Genomic DNA, 19,437 nt, shown 5'->3' on the forward strand with positions numbered 1-19,437 from the left:
ATGCCAGTGTATGACTGAATATGTCTTGAGTTTGGGATCTTTATGCTCGGTAAAGATTTGTTCTGTGAGGTACGTTTGTGTGGTAGGTCAGTCTATGCATTATAGGGCATGTCTCTCAGCGGTGTTGGACTAGACTGTGTACTGTGAGGCTGGTCTGTAGTATTGTGGCTAATGTATTGAATTGTGAGATTTTGTGCAGGCAGCTAGTGGCGCATGTCAGTGCGTTGTGGGGAGAAGTTGATCTGGAGTGCGCTTGTAAGTTGTGATTTTTGTTCTAGGTGTTTCCAAGTGAATTTGCTTTGGGGAGGAAGTCTGAGCCCGATGTGACCATTCTGGAACTGTTGGGCATGTCCCTGCATTTGCAAGGTGTTTTCTACACTGTAAGATGCACTTTTTCACTGGAGGTTTTGCTACAGTGTAGGGGTGACAAAGTACATTAGAGATTGTGTCTAGGTTGTAGGTCAAGGGTACCTTGTGGGGCAAGGCTGTGTTGGAAAGTACATCTGGTGAGGAGAACAACTCTGTAATGGGGATCATGTCTTCCTCCTGTGGGGGAAGTTTGTGTGTCCTAGGGCAATTCTGGGGGTTGGGGACACATGTTTTCTTTGTGGGGTAAGTATTTGCCTTACAGAGCAATTGTGTGTGTACATACTGGGGTGAATCTGTGTATCAGAATGCAGTTTTGTGTTTGTGGGAGAAACCTCTGTGTCACAGGGTACACTTGCTCATTGTAGGTTAACTGCAGCTAGGGATTATGGAGCTAGTTTGTATGCTGGAAGACACGTCTGGGTGTTGTTTGGTAAGACTGAATTTGTGGCTGGATATTTTTTAAATCTATTTTCACCATTGGGTAAAACTGGGTGAGTTGATATTGTAAAGTGAGTCTGTGCAGTATCAGGAGAGTTAGCTTTGTGGAAGTTATCTGTGGGTTATACGGCATGTCTTGGTGTGGTGGAGTAAGCCTGGACATGGTGGGGCAAGTCTGTCCATTATAAGGTCATTGTAGATATTGTGAGACATTTGGCGAGTACTGTGGTGCAAGACTGATTCTGAGGCAAATCTAAGTGTTATAGTGATGTTGGATGCCTCAAGGAGCAAGTCTCGGCTTTTTTGGAGAATTTTTGCGTTGTGAGAGAAACCTGTATGTGGTGATACTATTCTGTGGGCTGCAGTGGGAGTCAAGCCGTGGAACATGTGTGATATCATCAGTTGGTCTAGGTCGTGGAAAGCTGAGTTTGGAGTTCTAGGAGAGTATAGGCACTGTAAGGCTCATATACACATGGAAGAGTGGTTTTTGGAGTTGTGGTTCACATTCTGTGTGTTTGGGGGCACCTGGTGGTTGCGATGCATAATGGGCTTATTGTTTGCTTTGTAGATGAGTCTCTGCACTATGGACTTACGCCATGTGTAGGGGGAAAGCCTGTGCATTGTAAGATGAATTTGGAAGTTGTGTCAAATTGTGTATGTACTATCGGGCAGGTAGGTTTTCTGTCACACGTTTTAGAGCTCCTGGACAAGACTTTGCTGGTGGGGGAGGGAGCAAGTCTTTGCATTTGAGGATGTGACCAGATATGGTGGAGGAGTCCAGTTGTTATGAAGTGCATGTTTTGAGAAGTGTTTATAACTTGTTATGCAGCTCTGTGTGTTTCTGGGCGGGGGGGGGGGGTCTACATCTTTGGGGACATATGTGTGGATTGTGGGGTGTATGCAGGATGTATAGAACAGCTATGAGGGAAGCTGCCCACTTTGTGTAATTTGGGCTGCTGTGATGTGAGTCTGGCCAATGTAGTGAGAGCTCAGTGGTGTGACTTGATTCTGCCCATTGTTTTGGCAGTGTCTTAAGTTGTGACTGTTGTCTGTACATTCTAATGTGTGTATGGGCATTGGACAGATGAGTGTGTGTGTCATGCTAGGCTTGATGCAGAGTGGGTTTGTGTATCTGGGGCTAAGTGTGAGTGTTTGGTACAAGTTTGGGAGTCATGTGGTTAAGTGTGTGGTGGCACAAGTTTGTTCTCTGGGGTAGATCTGTGAGTTGTTGGTTGCGATTGTGCAGTATGATGCAATTCTGCGCATTGTGGGGTGATTCAAAGAATTGTGAGCAGAGTTGGAGTGCTGTTCTTCTTTTCTATCCATTGAAATGCAACTATGGGCTTAATGAGGGTGTTTCTATGGGCACATGCTTTTATATTTTAGTGTGGTTTGGGAATTATTTTTAGAGTCTGTGTGTTGCACTGTGAGTTTGAGATTCCAAGGGGCAAATTTGCATGTTTTGGGACAAGTCTGAGTTGGGACAAGTTTGTGGAGTTAGTGTGGTGTGGAACAAAAGTGTGTGTCAAGCTCATCTGTACCCTGAATAGTGGGCTGATGTGCTGTAATGTAAGTCTGTGAGTTCTGAGAGGAATCTTTATCCTGCATGTGTGAGTATATTGTAGGGTGTTTCTTCATGTTATAGTGCATGTGTGTACACTGCTTGAGCAAATCTTCACATTATGAGCTAAGTGTGTTAACTGTGATAGGGTTCTACAGATTGTATTCAATAGAATGGGTGGTATCCTAAGATGCTATTCCATGCCTTGTTGGGAAAGGAGGTTGTGTTGTCATTGACTGCAAGTGTTGGGGAGCACTCATTTTGCTGGGGGACATGTGTGTACAAATGCATGTATGTGAGTTTTGTGTCAACTGTGAGTGTTGTGTGACACATCTGTGTGTCTTGAGTTGACCCTCTACAATACCTGGGGAATCTGCCCAATTTGGGCTGGTTGTATGCTCCTTTGTGTGGGTCTCTGAGTGGTGAGCAGAGTTTTGGCACTGTCTTTGGAGAACATCTAGGAGAGATGTGTGCTGAGGCACATTTCTGCATTGTAAGAAGAATCTTGTGGCATGAGTTGTGTCTCCTCATTGTGACTTGACACTGCACCGTGCGGCATATCAGGGCTTTGTGACATGATTCTGTGCTTTCTGAGAAGAGTCTGGGTTTCATATTTGTATCTGCCTGTTGGGTTTTTGCAATTCTGTATACTGTGTGCTGAGCTCAGAGTGGTGGGGTGAGTCCTTGTAATGGGTTGTGGATAAGCATTGCAGGGTGTGCCTTTGTGCTGCGCGTGACAGGTCTTGGTACTTTGTTCCTGCTCCTGTTTTCCCTGTAAGCCAGGTGTCTGCCCAGCAAGGTGTGGGGTGTGTGTGTATGTGTTGGGCACCACGTGTCGGTTCTAGGCCACATCTGTTCTCTGTTGTACAGCTTTGTGTTTTGAAGGCTAGTCTGTGTGCTGTGCATTTCTGTCTGCATTAAGGATACAGGGTTTAATGGTACTGTGAAGTGAATCTGGGCATTGTGGGATTGTCCTGGATGTTGTGGCCCATGTCTGTGTGCTCTAGGATGTGCCTTTGCGTAGGGGGATGAGCATGTGCTCCGTAGGTAAGTCTGTGCACTGCAGGGAACGAAGTATGTTATCAGGCATGTTTGCATTGTATACTAGGTGTTCTACCATCTATCCAGACTGGTGTGTAATGTATGCCTTGCACGGTTTGGTTGGGCAAGCCTGGGAGGTAAGGGAGCATACCGGCACATTATAGGGCCTCCTCTGTGCTGGGGAAACTCTTTGCAGTGAGCCTGGGTGTTGTGGGTCTAGTGTTTTCATTGTGGAGTGACTGAGGAGCAAACAAGGTTTGTAGAGTGAGGGTGTGCATGGTGATCCCAGCCCATGCAGGGTATGCCTTTTGTTATGAGGCAGGTCTATGCACTGAGGGGTTTACTTGTGTTTTGTTGGGGTTGTTTTTAGGCCACACTGTGGACATGTGGGATGTTACTTCCCTGACCAGGAACTGAACTCATGCCCTTGCGGTAGAAGTGCAGAGTCTTAACCACCAGGGATGTCCCTTTGTTGGGCTTTATACTTGGCATGATGGTGCTATGTGATGAAGGTGTGTATGACGTGACAGACAGGTGTTTGTGGAGCACGTCTTACACTGTTGTCAGTCTGTGCATTATGGAGTGGGTTGTGTGGGTTGGGGTTGTGTCTATACTTCGAGATGAATATCTGTATGTTGTGAGGCATGGCTGTGCAGCATGGGGTGGTCTGTCAGCAGTAAGTTCCCTCCAGATGTTCTGATGTGAGTGTGAGTTAGGCAGGCAGACATTTGCATTACTAGTCACAGGTCGTATTTGAGGGCTCTGGGCCTTGCATATCTATTGGAGGACTAGGTGGACACAGCTAAAGGTGTTTGGGGCCCTTGCATTGTGATGTAATTCTGTTCCCTTGGAGGGGCTGTGGGTTGTGTGGATGTCCATACCCTGTGGAAGACACCTAGGGTTTCGGAGACTAGACTGCGCAGTGGGACAAGATGGTGTGTCATGATGCCATTCTCTAATTTGTGGGAAGAGTCTGCAGCGAAATCAAGTCTGTATGCTATAAGGCATGTCGATATGGATCAGCTCTCCATTAGAGAAGTCTATGTGTTATGGATTGTTTCTAGGGATTTTAAAGTGACTTCTCTGTGTTGTGGGGCCAATGTGTTCTGCGGTATGTGTGTTGTGGACCCCATGTGTGCGTGTGTGTGTGTGTATGACAAGGCGCATTTAGTTCAATGGGATGAATGTTTGCATGGATGAGTTCGTGTACCACGGGTGTGTTTGTGCACTGCCATGTGTGTTGTGTGATGCATCTAAGTGTTAGAGACTGCACAGCAGGTGCTTCCCAGTGTTGCGGGCTAACTGCAGTCGACAGGGAAGTTGTAAGGAAAGGGTGGTGGGAGTGAGCTGTGATGGGATTCTGGGCTGCATGTTGTGTGTTATTTGAATTATTTTAGATTGAGTTGTACCATTATGGTCCAGTTGCATGTGTAGAAGCAACAATAACAACAATAACCAGATCTGCTAACATCCGTACACTAATTCTGTGCCAGGCACTCTTCTAAACACGTTATAAGCAGTCACGCATTTATTCTTCTTGACAGCCCTAATAAGTAGGTACCATTATTACTCCCAATTTATACCTGAGAAAAACAAGGCACAGAGACATTAGACTCCTTTCCAAAGGCACATGATTAGTTATCAATACACATGGTCTTGGAAGCCAGGCAGTCTGAATCCTAAGAGTAAGTTTTAACCACAATCTACACCGCCCCTTTGTTTGGGGATGTGCATATCTCTGGACCTTGTGGGGTTTGTGTCAGTGTGGTGGTATATGTATAGGGTGCAGAGCCCCTACAGAGAGCAGAAATTCATCCAAGTGTGTGAGGTTTCTCCTTGAGTTTCGGGATGGGTCTTATGCAGAGGGGCCATTGTTTATATCAAGTTTGGAAGCAAAGATGCTAATGTTTTGCCCTGTGTGGCAAGGCTTTCCACTACACTGACTGTGGCCACTGTGCTGAGCTCGTGCTTTAAAGGACAGGTATGTGGTGATGCAATTTTGTGAGCTGTCAGAGAATCCTGTGTGTTTGCAGGAGTGTCGATTTGGAAAGGTGTGTTTACATGTTGTACATCTAGTCCCTGGATGATGGGTATTGCTGCCCTAGACTGAGTCATGTAGGAGAAGTCTGTAATTGTGATGCAGTTCTGTGAGTGATGAGGGGACCACGTGTGCTGTGGGAAACATATTTATGTTGCAGGGGTCTGCACGTTTTCCGAGGTCATTAAGGAGGGAATATGTGTACCTGTTCAGTCATGTCCGACTGTTTGTGACCCTATGGACAGTAGCCCACCAGGATCCTCTGTCCATGGAATTTTCCAGGCCAGAACACTGGAGTGGGTTGCCATTTCCTACTCCAGGGGATCTTCCCAACCCAGGAATCGAACCCCAGTCTCTTGTGTCTCTTGCATTGGTGTGCAGATTCTTTACCACTGTGTCACCTGGGAAGCTAATTGAGGAGGAGGGTCTGTGCATTTTAGGACGCCTCTGCAAAGGGTGTGTGTGTGTATGTGTGTGTGTGTGCGCGCACGTGTTAGTGTACAATATCTCTGCATATCTGGGGCCTAGCTGTGCTCATGTTACAGGAAGTGTCCTTGTGTTGTTGGGGCATGCTGGTGCCTTGGAGGCAGGTGTGCATTTGGGCTGAGGACACTGTGTTGCAGAGTGAGGGTGTGTGTTACACAATGCTGAGTGCTTACAGAGTAAGGACCCGAGGGGTCTGGGAGGTGTGACACATATTATGGAGTGTTCTCTGTGCTCGTGAGGCAAGCTGGGTGATGCTGTATGCTGTGGGATGAGTCACAATCAAGGCACAAGACTTATTCACTGAGGAGCATGACCTTAGGAGCATAGTTCTGTGCTATATCCACACATGATGGGACAAAATCTGTGCATTGTAGGGTGTGTTCATGTGACAGAGGGTACATCACTGAGTTGGAGGGTGCATGTGTGTGTGCATGTGTTGTGTTGTGGGTCTGGATACTGTGGGGGTGAGTGTGTATATTAAGCAGCAAGCCCATGCATCACAGAGCACACTTCTGAACTGTGATGAAGCTCGGTGTGTGGCGAGCAGGCTGGTTTAGGATCCTGTCTGTGCTCTGTAGGGTATGTGGCTGTTGTGGCAAAGCATCTGTGTGCTGTAATGTTCCCAGCTGTTCTGGGGTTGACCCTTTTCACATTAGCAATGATACTATCAATTACATTGTTAATTACATTAACAACTGAAACAGTTCCTGTGTGCCAGGCACTGTATTAAGCGCTAAGCGTATCCTAATCCATTCAATACTCACAACAACCCTTTTCAATAGGTACAGCTGTTATCTTTGTATTACAAATGAGCAAACCAAAGAATAGAGAAATATACTTACCCAATGTTCACAATTAGAAAGGGGTGGAATCTGGATTCGGAACCCAAGTAGTCTGGGTCCAGAGGCCTTGCTCTTAGCTATTACACAAGTGGTGTGTGTTGAGGGCCAGGGCTGCAGCTCAATGGGTTGGTAAAGCACATCTGTAAACTATGATGGAAATCTTGGCATTGCACAGGTAATAGTGTGTGTTGTGTGTCTACATATTGGGGAAGGCTCATGTGCTTTATAGGTTTTCTATCTTAGGGTAAATGTGTGTTGTGTTGCAATTCTATGCATTGAGGGAGAAATCTATGTGTTCACAGGCATTTCTGTGAATTCTAAGTTTTGTGGGTGTGATTATGTCATGGGGCAAATCTATGACTTGAAAGGCTTGATTGAGTATCTGGGGTGAGGCTCAGGGTTCTGTGGTGTTTGTGTGTGTCATGGAGCAAGTCTGTGTGCTGACGGGAGAATCTGTGCATCTAGATGAAGTTCTGGGCCTCCTTGGGCCGACTTCGGTGTGAAAGCCATCTGCGTGTGATGGGTGAATCCAGAGGTTGTAGAGCAAAGGGTGGTGAGTGAGTGCGGGTGTGTGTGCACTGTGTAATCACCCTAAGGTGTGCAGTTTGAGTGAAGTGAATCTGCATGACAAGTGTGTCCCGTGACATGACTCTGTGCATCACTGAGTGCAGGGTTGTGCTTTGTCATAGGTTGTATCGAGGTTGTGAGGTGACTGTGCACTGAGGGGCGAATCTGAACATTTCAGGGAAAAGTTAAGTGATGCCATGGCATGAGCATGTCTGTTGTGGAACAAGCCTGTGTGCTGTAGGGCCAGTTTGCACACTGGGAAGTAGTGCTATGAGTTGTGAGGTGTGTCTATATATCGCAGAGTGTGTCCAAAGAATTTGACAGGGGCTTTCTTGATCCAAGGCCACAGTGTGCCTTATGGAGAAGTGTATATTTGGAGGAGCTCTGGATGCTGTAGGGCACATGAGGGTGCCATAGGGTGAGTGTTTGCATTGTGTTTGTTGTGGAGTCAACAGGTGCATTGGAGGGAAAGATGGTATGTTTTGCCATAGTCTGAGGGGGTGGGAGATACATGTTAAGATGGTCTTTGCATCTCTCTGTGATGGGGTGAGCTTGTCCAAGTGCAGTGGGGCGAGTCTGTGCTCTGGATTTAATCTTGGTGCCGTGGGCTGAGTCTTGGAGCTGTGGGGAGGGTCTAGGTGGTGAGGGCACGTCCTTGTGCTGTGGACATGACTGTGTCCCACCGAGATGCTGTGTGTCCTGGGGCCAGTCCGCTGAGTCAGAGAGGGTCTGTGTGCCCGGGGGGAGGGCCTGGGTCCTGGGGAGACAGCTGGGTTTGTGGGGTGAGCCTAGATACTGGAGACAGTATACTGTGTGCTGTGGGGAGCATCTTTCAGCCAAAAGGAGAATCTGTGTGTGTCCGGGAGACTCCGTGTGCTGTCAGCCGCTGGGGTCAGGGGCCGGTGCGCTGTGTTTCACAGGGTGAGTCTGTGTGATTTGAGCTGTGTCTGTGTCCGTAGGGGCAGGCTTGGGTCCTGTGCTGCTTGTCTGCATGCTGTGGAGTTCACCTGTCAGCGGAGTCTGTGTCTCTCTGTGCAGGTTTTCAAGCTGTGTGGTGAACTGTGTTCTGGGATGGGGGAGGCTGTGTGCCTGGGTGCGGGGCGAGGTCCTGTGCCCGGAGGAGGGCCTGCATGCTCTGCGGGTCGTCTCTGTGCCCTGGGAAAAGTCCTCTCCCTTGGCAGGAGTCCGTGTGCTGGGTCAGGGAGATGCAAGTGGAGTCTGCGCCCTGCAGAGGACCTCAGCTATGGGTTTAGTGGATGGGGCATCAGAGAAATCTGGGTGCTCTGGGGACAGCCTTTGTTCCATGGGGTGCCTATGTGCCACGGACTGAGTCCCTGCTGTGTGGTGAGAGTGTTGTGTTGTGGGGCATATTGGTGGGTAGGAGGGCGCGTCTGTGACCTCTGGAGTGAGTCTTTGGGCCTTGAGAAGATGCTTGGTTTTGGAAGAATCTGTGTTCTGTGGGCTACGTGTGCCAGGGAAAGGCTCTGTGTGATGTGGGGACAGTCGGAGGGGCTGTGATGGTCTCTGTGTCTGGGATAGAGTCTCTCTGTGTCACAGGGAGCGCAGATCTGCATGCTTTAGTGAGACTTTTGGCTGCGGGTAGGATATGTGTGCCTCTGGGTGAGGCTGGGTGATGTAGTGGCATGTGTGCTGTGGGGCACATTTGTGGCCCTGGTGCTTCTCCGCATGCAAAGGGAAGAGTCTTTGTGCTGTAGGGGTAACTGCCGTGCTTGTGCTGTTTGGCCACGGGACATTAGAGGGTGAGTTTGTACACTGCAGCACAAGTCTGTTTCAGGGTAAGTCTCCTTTAATATCTACAAAGAATACTAGCCAACACTTATACACTGATTATCATTACTGGACACTGTTCTAAAGGTGCTATTATTACCCCCATTTTCCATCTGAGGAAATTGAGGCACAGAGAGATTAAGTAAAATCGTACACAGGTACATGCAACTAGCCACCGGTGGAGGTTTGAAACAAGGCAGTCTGTTACTTGTGCCCACACCATTATGAATCCCCTGGGGGCCCTGAGGAATAATATCCTCTTGTGGGTGAGTGGCTTCAAAGACTGGGAAGACTTCGTGATCTCTGGTGGACATACTGAGAGCAGATAATATAGAAGGAAGAAAAAGGGAGTGGCTCAAAGCCTTCCGAGGGTTAAAAAAAATTCAGTGCTCTGTATACCATAATGGTGGCATTTCAGCCCAGAAGAACTGACATCAGGACAGCAAAATAACACCTTCAGCGTCTGGAGCCCCCATGACCCCTCCCTCGCCTCCACAGCCGCATTCTGCCACTGCGGAAGAGCGAATGCGCATGCCGTGGTGAGCTGCCGTTGCCATGGAAACCAACCTCCAGTCACAAACAAATCATAGCATAATACAGCAAATCTAGAAATGATTGGGGCTGCGGCTGTGAGCCAAAGGAGCCCTTTGCAGTAAGGTCAGGCAAGGCATCCTTCCACCCAAGCCCCCCTTTTTCCTTCCTGAATCAGTACAGGCTAGAAGTAAGTCAGAAGTCAATAGAGAAAACTGTGTTGGGAGTGGAGGTGGCAAGGGTCAACAGTGGGTGGCAGGTGATTTTAATAGTCAAATATTTCTTTGAGAAACATTTAACCCACCACCCACTAAAAGACTCCGTGGTTTATGCTTGAGCCTTTCACCTGCAGTAAAAAGAGGCGAATCACAGGGGTATGTCCCTCTCTATAAGAGATGGTGGCAGTGGTGGCATGGATTGGGATTCATCCTGCCTCCTTTAAATCCCTAGATCAGACTACCGCCAGCAACAGGCTGCAAACATTATTTATTTTTGTTCCTTATACATTTCTTACATTTTCCACTTCTACCATTCTAGAAAATTCCAGGAACTGAGTCCAGTCAGCTTTAATTCTCCGAGTACCTGAAGAGTAGAAAAAGAGGTTGAAGGAGGAACTTTAGGAATAACACTAACCCCAGGAGTATTGTTTGACTACACAATTAGGCTGTCAGCTGTGTCTAGGAGGAATAGCACATCTGGAACAGTGGTTTAATATATCAGGATTCCTCGATTTTCACTTGTAAAACGCATCTCAGAAAGATAATTTTTGACTATTTAAAATGTTTAAATCCTGTTTGAAAACCACTGCCCTAAACTGTGTGTGCCCTGAATTTGAGAAAGGCATCAGCAACCATGGCTATAGTATAAAAAGCTGTCAGAAGCTGCAAGAAGGTACCAGTGCTATTGTTGGATGTAACCTTCTTGGGTAGAGAGAAAATGGCCGACCTGTGGAAAGCTACACCCTATCTAGTGGGAGGACAGTTCTTGCCATCTCATATCAGTGGAAGAAGGTTGGATTATTCAATAAATGATGCTGAAACAATTGGTGACCTATTTGGAAAAAACACAAAATTAGATCTACTTCATATCATATGCCAAAATGAATTCTGGATGAATTAGAGTTAATTGCAAAGAATGAAACAGGTAAATGACTAGGAAAAATGCAGGTGAATATACTCATAAAAGAAAGAAATCACAAAATCAAAACTTGATAGTTACGGATGTCTAAAAATGTAAAGCTACAACACGTTTAAGAAAACTCACCATAAATGATAAAACATAAATAGGCAAATAAACTGGAAAATAATGCTTTTACCACATATGATAAATAAATGAGGCGATATTGTATGGGGTTGGCGGGGTAGGGGAGAAACCTTAAACTGGTTCATACCATTTGATCCAGGACTTTCACAGCTATGAATTTATCCTAGGAGAAAACAAAACAAAAAAGCTCACTGAGGTTTATATGGAAAAATATTCCTTAAATTATAACAGCAAAAATTGCACATAGAAACTTTCAATAATTGGACATTTAGTGGAACACTTATATGATCGAAAATTAAGCATCCACAAAACATCACATTCTTGTGGGATATTTTAAAATATGGAGAATTTCTCTCAATATATTGCTTAGTGATTAAAGCAGATTGAAAAGGATATGTGTGTAGGATCTTCATTTTATATATAAATACATATTTTATGCATAGATTTGCATGTTTCAGAGAAGAGGGACTGACTATATTAACAGCAATTAGCTCTTGGTTATAGGATTATGGGTAATTTGTATAGGCATCTTTAGGTTTTCCCCAATTTTCTACGACCAATATGTGAATTTTTATAATAAAGGGGAAAGACGGCAAGATATTTTAATAAGATTGATTTTAATAAGGGCTATAAAAGGGATGAGAGTATGGAAAAGAAAGTCTGGGATTAGAGACAATAAAAAGCAAAGAGTAAATCTGCCCATGTTTATCAACGGTGGAGCAAACCAGATAAACTCAAGATGTGTTATGTAAAGATTATAGTAGTATTTATATGTTAGTAGGTACACAATTTTTTATACAAGATGGACTCCTGGAAAATTTTCTTCACTACAGCAGAGGATGGTCACGTGTCCCTGGATGTGTCAGTCATCCTCTTTGCCGCAGTGCTCTGTTCGAAGCCCCCCTCCCTCCTATTGCTTCATCACAATCTCCCCACCACCTCCTGCAAAACATGCCACCAGCAGACATTTTCAGCTTGGAAAAAATGGCCCCTCTTACCAACTTTCTTTAAAGCTATTTCATTCTTATCTTTTCCTCCCTGACTGCTAGTTTTGGCATCTAACTCAAAAAAATCTACTTATCTATCTTTTTCCTCCTTTGCTTCCTATTGACAAAGCAATCTGAATTTCAAAGAAATAAAAGACCCAGAACTTCAGCTTTTTTTTTCTTTTTTTCTTGCAGAAACGTATGTACGAAAGCAATTTCCAGGTACAAGGAGACACTAAAGCGTAAACATTTTCAGGCACGATTCAGAAATAAATATAAAAGCTTTGTTGATAGGAATCTGCTTTTTTTTCACATCCCTTTCCCAAGAAAGAAGCACTGATCATATTGTCTTTACTGTAGAAATTGATGTCCACAAATACAAATTAATTATTTTCCAAATAAAGGCACAGTCACAATAGTCATTATTTCTCTTTCATGATGTTTCATCCTAAAACCAAATTTAAATCTTTCTCATTCAACACACGTTCATCTCTCATGTGAAGCAATTAATCTGAACATTACAGGGTGCCCTCCTTCTCATTTTCTCTCCTGTACAGACATCCAGTCACATGATTTTCTTAATTAAAAAAAATGAGGCATGGTATTCTTTTCTCCATTGCAAAATAACATTTTTCTCATGCTCTCTCCATACCGTGAAAGGAAATCAGATCTTAGAACATTGTGGATCGTCATCCATTTCATCACATCTAATGCAAACATCCTAAAGCTGCCATAGCATTCCAAACGCAATTTCTCATTTCAATAACATCTTCAACGAGTCCTCTTTGAGGTACTATCTTAACCAGAATCACAAGAGGGAAGTTTCTATACCTCCTTCTAAAAATTCATTCACTTTTTCAGAAACGAGCTTTAAACTAGAAAAGTGACCATGGAATGTTTAGAATTGAATTAAGCCATTTTCTCAATGCATGGATTAAAATCAGAAATTCCTCCACAGTTCTGTATTATTTTGATCCATCAAAACATGTCGCTTGCTATTTAAAAATAAAAATAAAAAAACGTTTCGGATATCATGTTACAAAAGATTTCTCCGCTACTTACCAGCTGCCTTCACTGTGCCTCTCCACCAGCTCGGAGGTTGTCGCACTGAAAGGGTGGGGGGAAGAGCCGCAGCGGCTGCTGGAAAATGAGCTGTGCTGTGAAGAAGGGATTAGCTGGAGGGAAAGGAAAAAAATGTCTTGGCATTATCCTCAAAATTCCTCTCCAAACATAAAATCATATTAAACATTACATGCTAAAAAGCGCATGCTCAACAAAGAGCGGAATTTAACAGTGAAGCCGCTGATCTAAAACATACCTAAATTGCCTTGCTTTCCAGTGAAACCCCTACCAAGCCATGGTCTTTGGCTCTCCCATCTCCTAGCAACAGTCTCATTAATATTTTTCTCTGCAGTGGTCCTACTAGGCATCAGAGAACATTCACAGGGTCTGGTCTCTGGTGGTGTGCATTATCATTTTATTGTTCAAGATGCATGCGTTTTCCCCAATAAAGGCAAGGCAGGCATTCAATAACAAGTTCTCCCTGGGAAGATTTCAAATTCCAAAGACATTCTAGTCAAATGACAGAGATTGTTCTTGTCTGGTCCCTGTCCCTTGGTGCAGTGTTGTCACTAGACCGCTGACCTAAAGATGGGCGTTAGCAAAAGATGCCTAAACATTTCTGCGACCGCCAAATTACAAATAGCAGCACAGCTCTAAATCCAGGCTCTAAATCAGTGTTGCTATCCACTGTGCTCAGAGAAAAAAATTAATGAACAGAACTTGTTCATATCCTTAGCCCTGTAACCATGTTCCCCACTCACCTTCTTGGTTACTGGAGGTACATGTTGCAAAAATAGTGGATGAAATATAACCAGATCAAAAACAACCCACTTATCTATTATTAACATGGAAAATATTAACTACATGTTAAGAAAAAGAGGCTGAGTTACTATACAGTATATATAATATGATCATTTTTATATCTTATATGGCTAGGAATAAGTATACATAAATAAAACTAAAAGGATATTTACCAAAATGTTAGGAATAACTATGTCTGGGTTTTCTATGGATGGCAAATTTGAGGGGTATTTAGATCATTTTTCTTTTTGATTATCTATTTAATAACTTTTCTATAATTAACATATATTCCTTGGGTTATTAAAAAAGAACCATGCACAACAATGTGAATATACTTAATGCCACTGAACTGTTCACTTAAGATAGTTAAAATGATGCATTTTATGTTTTGCATATTTTACTACAGTAAAAGAAGAGAGAGAAAACCATTCATTCATCCTTCAAACATGTATTGAGTCTCACCACATTTAAAATACTGGGGGTAGAAAGCCACAGTCTCCCTAGACTGAACCAGGAAGAAATAGAAAATATGAACAGTACTGAAATTGAAACCATGATTAAAGACCTCCTAACAAACAAAAGTCTGGGACCTGACAGCCTCACAGGCAAATTTTATCAAATATTTAGAGAAAAGTTAACACCTGTCCTCCTGAAACTGTTTCAAAAAGTTGCAGATGAAGGAAAATTTCCAAACTCATTTTATGAGGCCACCATCACTATGATACCAAAACCAGACAAAGATACCATTTAAAAAAAAAAAAAAAAGGAAATCACAGGCCAATATCAATGATGGACATAGATGCAAAAATCGTAAACAAAATACTAGCAATCCATATCCAGCAATACATTAAAAGGATCATATACCCACCCTAATGAAGTAGGATTCATCATAGGGATGCAAGGATTTTTCAACATTTGCAAATCAATCAATCAAATCAAATCAACCACATCAACAAACTGAAGAATAAAAACCACATGATCATCTCAATAGATGCAGAAAAAGCTTTTGACAAAATTCATCACCCGTTTATGATTAAAAAAACTCTCCAGAAAGTGGGCATAAATGGTATATACCTCAACATATTAAAGGCCATATAGACAGACCTGCATTTTTCAGAGAACTAAAACAAAAAGTCTCAAAATTTGTATGGAGACACAATAGACCCTGAATAGCCATAGCAACCTTGAAAAAGAAAAAACAGAGCTGGAGGACTCAGGATCCCCGACTTCAGATTACACTATAAGACAAAGTGAAAGTGAAAGTGAAGTCACTCAGTTGTGTCCACTCTTTGTGACCCCATGGACACCAGGCTCCTCTGTCCATGGGATTTTCTAGGCAAGAGTACTGGAGTGGGTTGCCATTTCCTTCTCCAGAGAATCTTCCCAACCCAGGGATCGAACCCAGGTCTCCGGCATTGTAGACAGACACTTTACCATCTAAGACAAAGCTAGTATCATACTCAGTGGTGAAAAGCTGAAAGCCTTCCCTCTAAGATCAGAAACAAGACCAAGATGTTCACTCGCACCATTTTTATTCAACATAGTTCTGGAAGTCCTGGCTACAGCAATTAGAGAAGAAAAAGAAGTAAAGGGAATCCAAACTGGAAAAGAAGAAATTAAGCTATCACTGTTTGCAGACGACATGATACTATACACAGAAAATTCTAAAGATGCTACCAGGAAACTGCTAGAACTCATCAATGAACTTGGTAAAGTTGCAGGTTACAAAGTTAATACACTGAAATCTGTTGCATTTCTATACAGTAACAATGAAAGATCAGAAAGAGAAATTTAAGAAGCAATTCCTCTTATCATAGCATCAAAATACTGGGGGTAGGGAATTATACAAATGAATGAACACAGTCCATTACCTTTCTAAAAAGCTCATAATCTAACAAAGAGCTACCCCTCAAATTTTTATATGGGTTTTTATTATACATGACATGTACAATTGTGCACTTAGAAGTATTTTATTTTTTTTTAATGTCATCCATTTGGGATAATATTTATAATTTAGGTTGTTACATTATCTGACTAAAAATATTGGACGTCCAGTGGTGGAGGAAGAAATACATAAGAAATATTTTAAAATATATGTGCATTTTCATATTTGTATAGAATTGCTACATTTTTAAAAGGAGGAGCAGGGAAACTGGTTTGGATTAAAGATTAAGAAATATGACCCCTAAACAGAGCTATGACAACCAAATGCAATATGTGATCCTGGATTGGATCCTCAGTAGAAAATACTATGAGTCATTTGGGGAAAAATTGGGATATTTGAATATAGGTTAGATATTAGGTAATATTAGATCAATGTAATAGTTGGTATGATAATGTGGGATAATGGATTTGTTCTCATGAGACACACGTTCAAGTATTTAGAGGTGAAGTGCCATGACATCTACAAATTACTCTAAAATGCTTTAGAAAAAAGTCAAAGGAAGGATAGACAGAGCAAATTAGCAATACACTGGTGGCTCAGTGGTAAAGAATACGCTTGCCAAGGCAGGAGATGTGGGTTCAATGCCTGGGTCAGGAAGATCCCCTGGAGAAGGAAATGGCTACCCACTCCAGTATTCTTGCCTGGGAAATCCCATGGACAGAGGAGTCTGGCGGGCTATAGTCCATGGGGTCTCAAAGAGTCAGACACGACCTAGTGACTAAACAACAACAAGTAATTGGTAAATCTAGATTAAGTACATGCAGGTATTTACTGTGTTGTTCTTTGCTCTAAATTTCAGAAAATAAAGAATAAAATGCTTTAACAAAAATAGTTATTGCACAATAATTATATTTAAAGTTATTACAGGCAGATTCTTAACCATCTAAGCCACCAGGGAAGCTGAAATATATACATGTTTTAGTCCCTCCAAAGTAACCAATTGAATTATGAATATTTGCCATGCGCCATCTAGTGGTAAAATCCTGATTTACCAAGACTGAAGAATTTCGTAGAGACACCAAGGGAACATTTCATGAAAAGATGGGCTCGATAAAAGACAGAAATGGTATGGACCTAACAGAAGCAGAAGATATTAAGAAGAGGTGGAAAGAATACACAGAAGAACTGTACAAAAAAGATCTTCACGACCAAGATAATCACGATGGTGTGATCACTCACCTAGAGCCAGACATCCTGGAATATGAAGTCAAGTGGGCCTTAGAAAGCATCACTACGAACAAAGCTAGTGGAGGTGATGGAATTCCAGTTGAGCTATTTCAAATCCTGAAAGATGATGCTGTGAAAGTGCTGCACTCAATATGCCAGCAAATTTGGAAAACTCAGCAGTGACCACAGGACTGGAAAAGGTCAGTTTTCATTCCAATCCCAAAGAAAGGCAATGCCAAAGAATACTCAAACTACCGCACAATTGCACTCATCTCACATGCTAGTAGAGTAATGCTCAAAATTCTCCAAGCCAGGCTTCAGCAATACGTGAACCGTGAACTTCCAGATGTTCAAGCTGGTTTTAGAAAAGACAGAGGAAGCAGAGATCAAATTGCCAACATCCGCTGGATCATCGAAAAAGCAAGAGAGTTCCAGAAAAACATCTATTTCTGCTTTATTGACTATGCCAAAACCTCTGACTGTGTGGATCACAATAAACTGTGGACAATTCTGAAAGAGATGGGAATACCAGACCACCTGACCTGCCCCTTGAGAAACCTATATGCATGTCAGGAAACAGCAGTTAGAACTGGACATGGAACAACAGACTGGTTCCAAACAGGAAAAAGAGTACATCAAGGCTGTATATTGTCACCCTGCTTATTGAACTTCTATGCAGAGTACATCATGAGAAACAATGGACTGGAAGAAACACAAGCTGGAATCAAGATTGCTGGGAGAAATATTAATAACCTCTGACATGCAGATGACATCACCCTTATGGCAGAAAGTGAAGAGGAACTAAAAAGCCTCTTGATGAAAGTGAAAGAGGAGAGTGAAAAAGTGGGCTTAAAGCTCAACATTCAGAAAACGAAGATCATGGCATCCAGTCCCATCACTTCATGGCAAATAGATGTGGAAACAGTGGAAACAGTGTCAGACTTTATTTGGGGGGGGCTCCAAAATCAGATGGTGATTGCAGCCATGAAATTAAAAGATGCTTACTCCTTAAAAGGAAAGTTATGACCAACCTAGATAGCATATTGAAAAGCAGAGACATTACTTTGCCTACAAAGGTCCTTCTAGTCAAGGCTATGGTTTTTCCAGTGGTCATGTATGGATGTGAGAGTTGGAATGTGAAGAAAGCTGAGAGCCAAAGAATTGATGCTTTTGAACTGTGGTGTTGGAGAAGACTCTTGAGAGTCCCTTGGACTGCAAGGAGATCCAACCAGCCCATTCTGAAGGACATCAGCCCTGGGATTTCTTCGGAGGGAATGATGCTGAAGCTGAAACTCCAGTACTTTGGCCACCTCATGCAAAGAGTTGACTCATTGGAAAAGACTCTGATGCTGGGAGGGATTGGAGGCAGGAGAAGAAGGGGACGACAGAGGATGAGATGGATGAATGGCATCACTGAGTCGATGGACATGAGTCTGAGTGAACTCTGGGAGGTGGTGATGGACAGGGAGGCCTGGTGTGCTGCGATTCATGGGGTCGCAGAGTCGGACATGACTGAGCGACTGAACTGAACTTAACTGAAGGATTTCTAAGGAACACAGTATAATTGACTCATGAGGTATTGTTGTTTAGTGGCTCAGGTGTGTCCCACTCGTTGAGACCCCATAGACTGCAGCATGCCAGGCTTTCCTGTCCTTCACCACCTCCGAGACCTTGCTCAAACTCATGTCCACTGAGTCGGTGATGCCATCCAACCATCTCATCCTCTGTCGTCCCCTTCTCCAGCCTTCAATCTGTCCCAGCATCAGGGCCTTTTCTAATGAGTCAGCTCTTCACATCAGGTGGCCCAAAGTATTGGAGCTTCAGCTTTAGCATCAGTCCTTCCAATGAATATTCAAGATTGATTTTCTTTAGGATGGACTGGTTTGATCTCCTTGCAGTCCAAGGGACAGTCTTCTCCAACACCACAGCTCAAAAGCATCAATTCTTTGGTGCTGAGCCTTCTTTATGGTCCAGTTCTCACATCCATACATGACTACTGGAAAAACCATAGCTTTAACTCGATGGACCTTTGTTGCCAACATAATGTCTCAGCTTTTTAATATCCTATCTATGTTGGTCATAGCATCTTTCAAGGAGCAAGCGTCTTTTAATTTCATGTCTGCAATCACCATCTGCAGTGATTTTGGAGCCCAAAAAAATAACGTCTGTCACTGTTTCCATTGTTTCCCCATCTATTTTCCATGAAGTGATGGGACCAGATACCATGATCACAGTTTTCTGAATGATGAGTTTTAAGCCAGCTTTTTCACTCTTCTCTTTCACCAAGAGGTTCTTTAGTTCCTGTTTGCTTTCTGCCATAAGGGTGGTGCTTCTGCATATCTGAGGTTATTGATATTTCTCCTGAAAATCTGATTTCAGCTTGTCATATTAGTACAACTTTATTGTAATAATAAAACATATTTCTATCATAGTGTATTAATACAGTTAAAAGGCTCCTTTAATTTTCAGGATTTGTTCATGTTTGTAAGGGAATGCCTCTGCTCAGGTATGCTACCAATCTGCCACCTCTCCACACAGGGAAGCCCCAACCA

General features: G+C 43.2%; 1 long non-coding RNA gene across 1 annotated transcript; it reads right to left on the minus strand.

Moving 5' to 3' along the window:
• Window positions 1–10,155: 10,155 nt before the first annotated feature.
• Window positions 10,156–13,027, minus strand: LOC138930428 (uncharacterized). Its single transcript, XR_011446185.1, has 3 exons — window positions 12,973–13,027; window positions 11,052–11,087; window positions 10,156–10,243 (listed from the first exon to the last, which is right to left on the minus strand). It is a non-coding gene; the product is annotated as an uncharacterized lncRNA (long non-coding RNA).
• Between the last annotated feature and the right edge of the window lie 6,410 nt (window positions 13,028–19,437).

Source organism: Ovis canadensis, chromosome X, assembly GCF_042477335.2.
Source record: "Ovis canadensis isolate MfBH-ARS-UI-01 breed Bighorn chromosome X, ARS-UI_OviCan_v2, whole genome shotgun sequence".
NCBI lineage: Eukaryota > Metazoa > Chordata > Mammalia > Artiodactyla > Bovidae > Ovis > Ovis canadensis.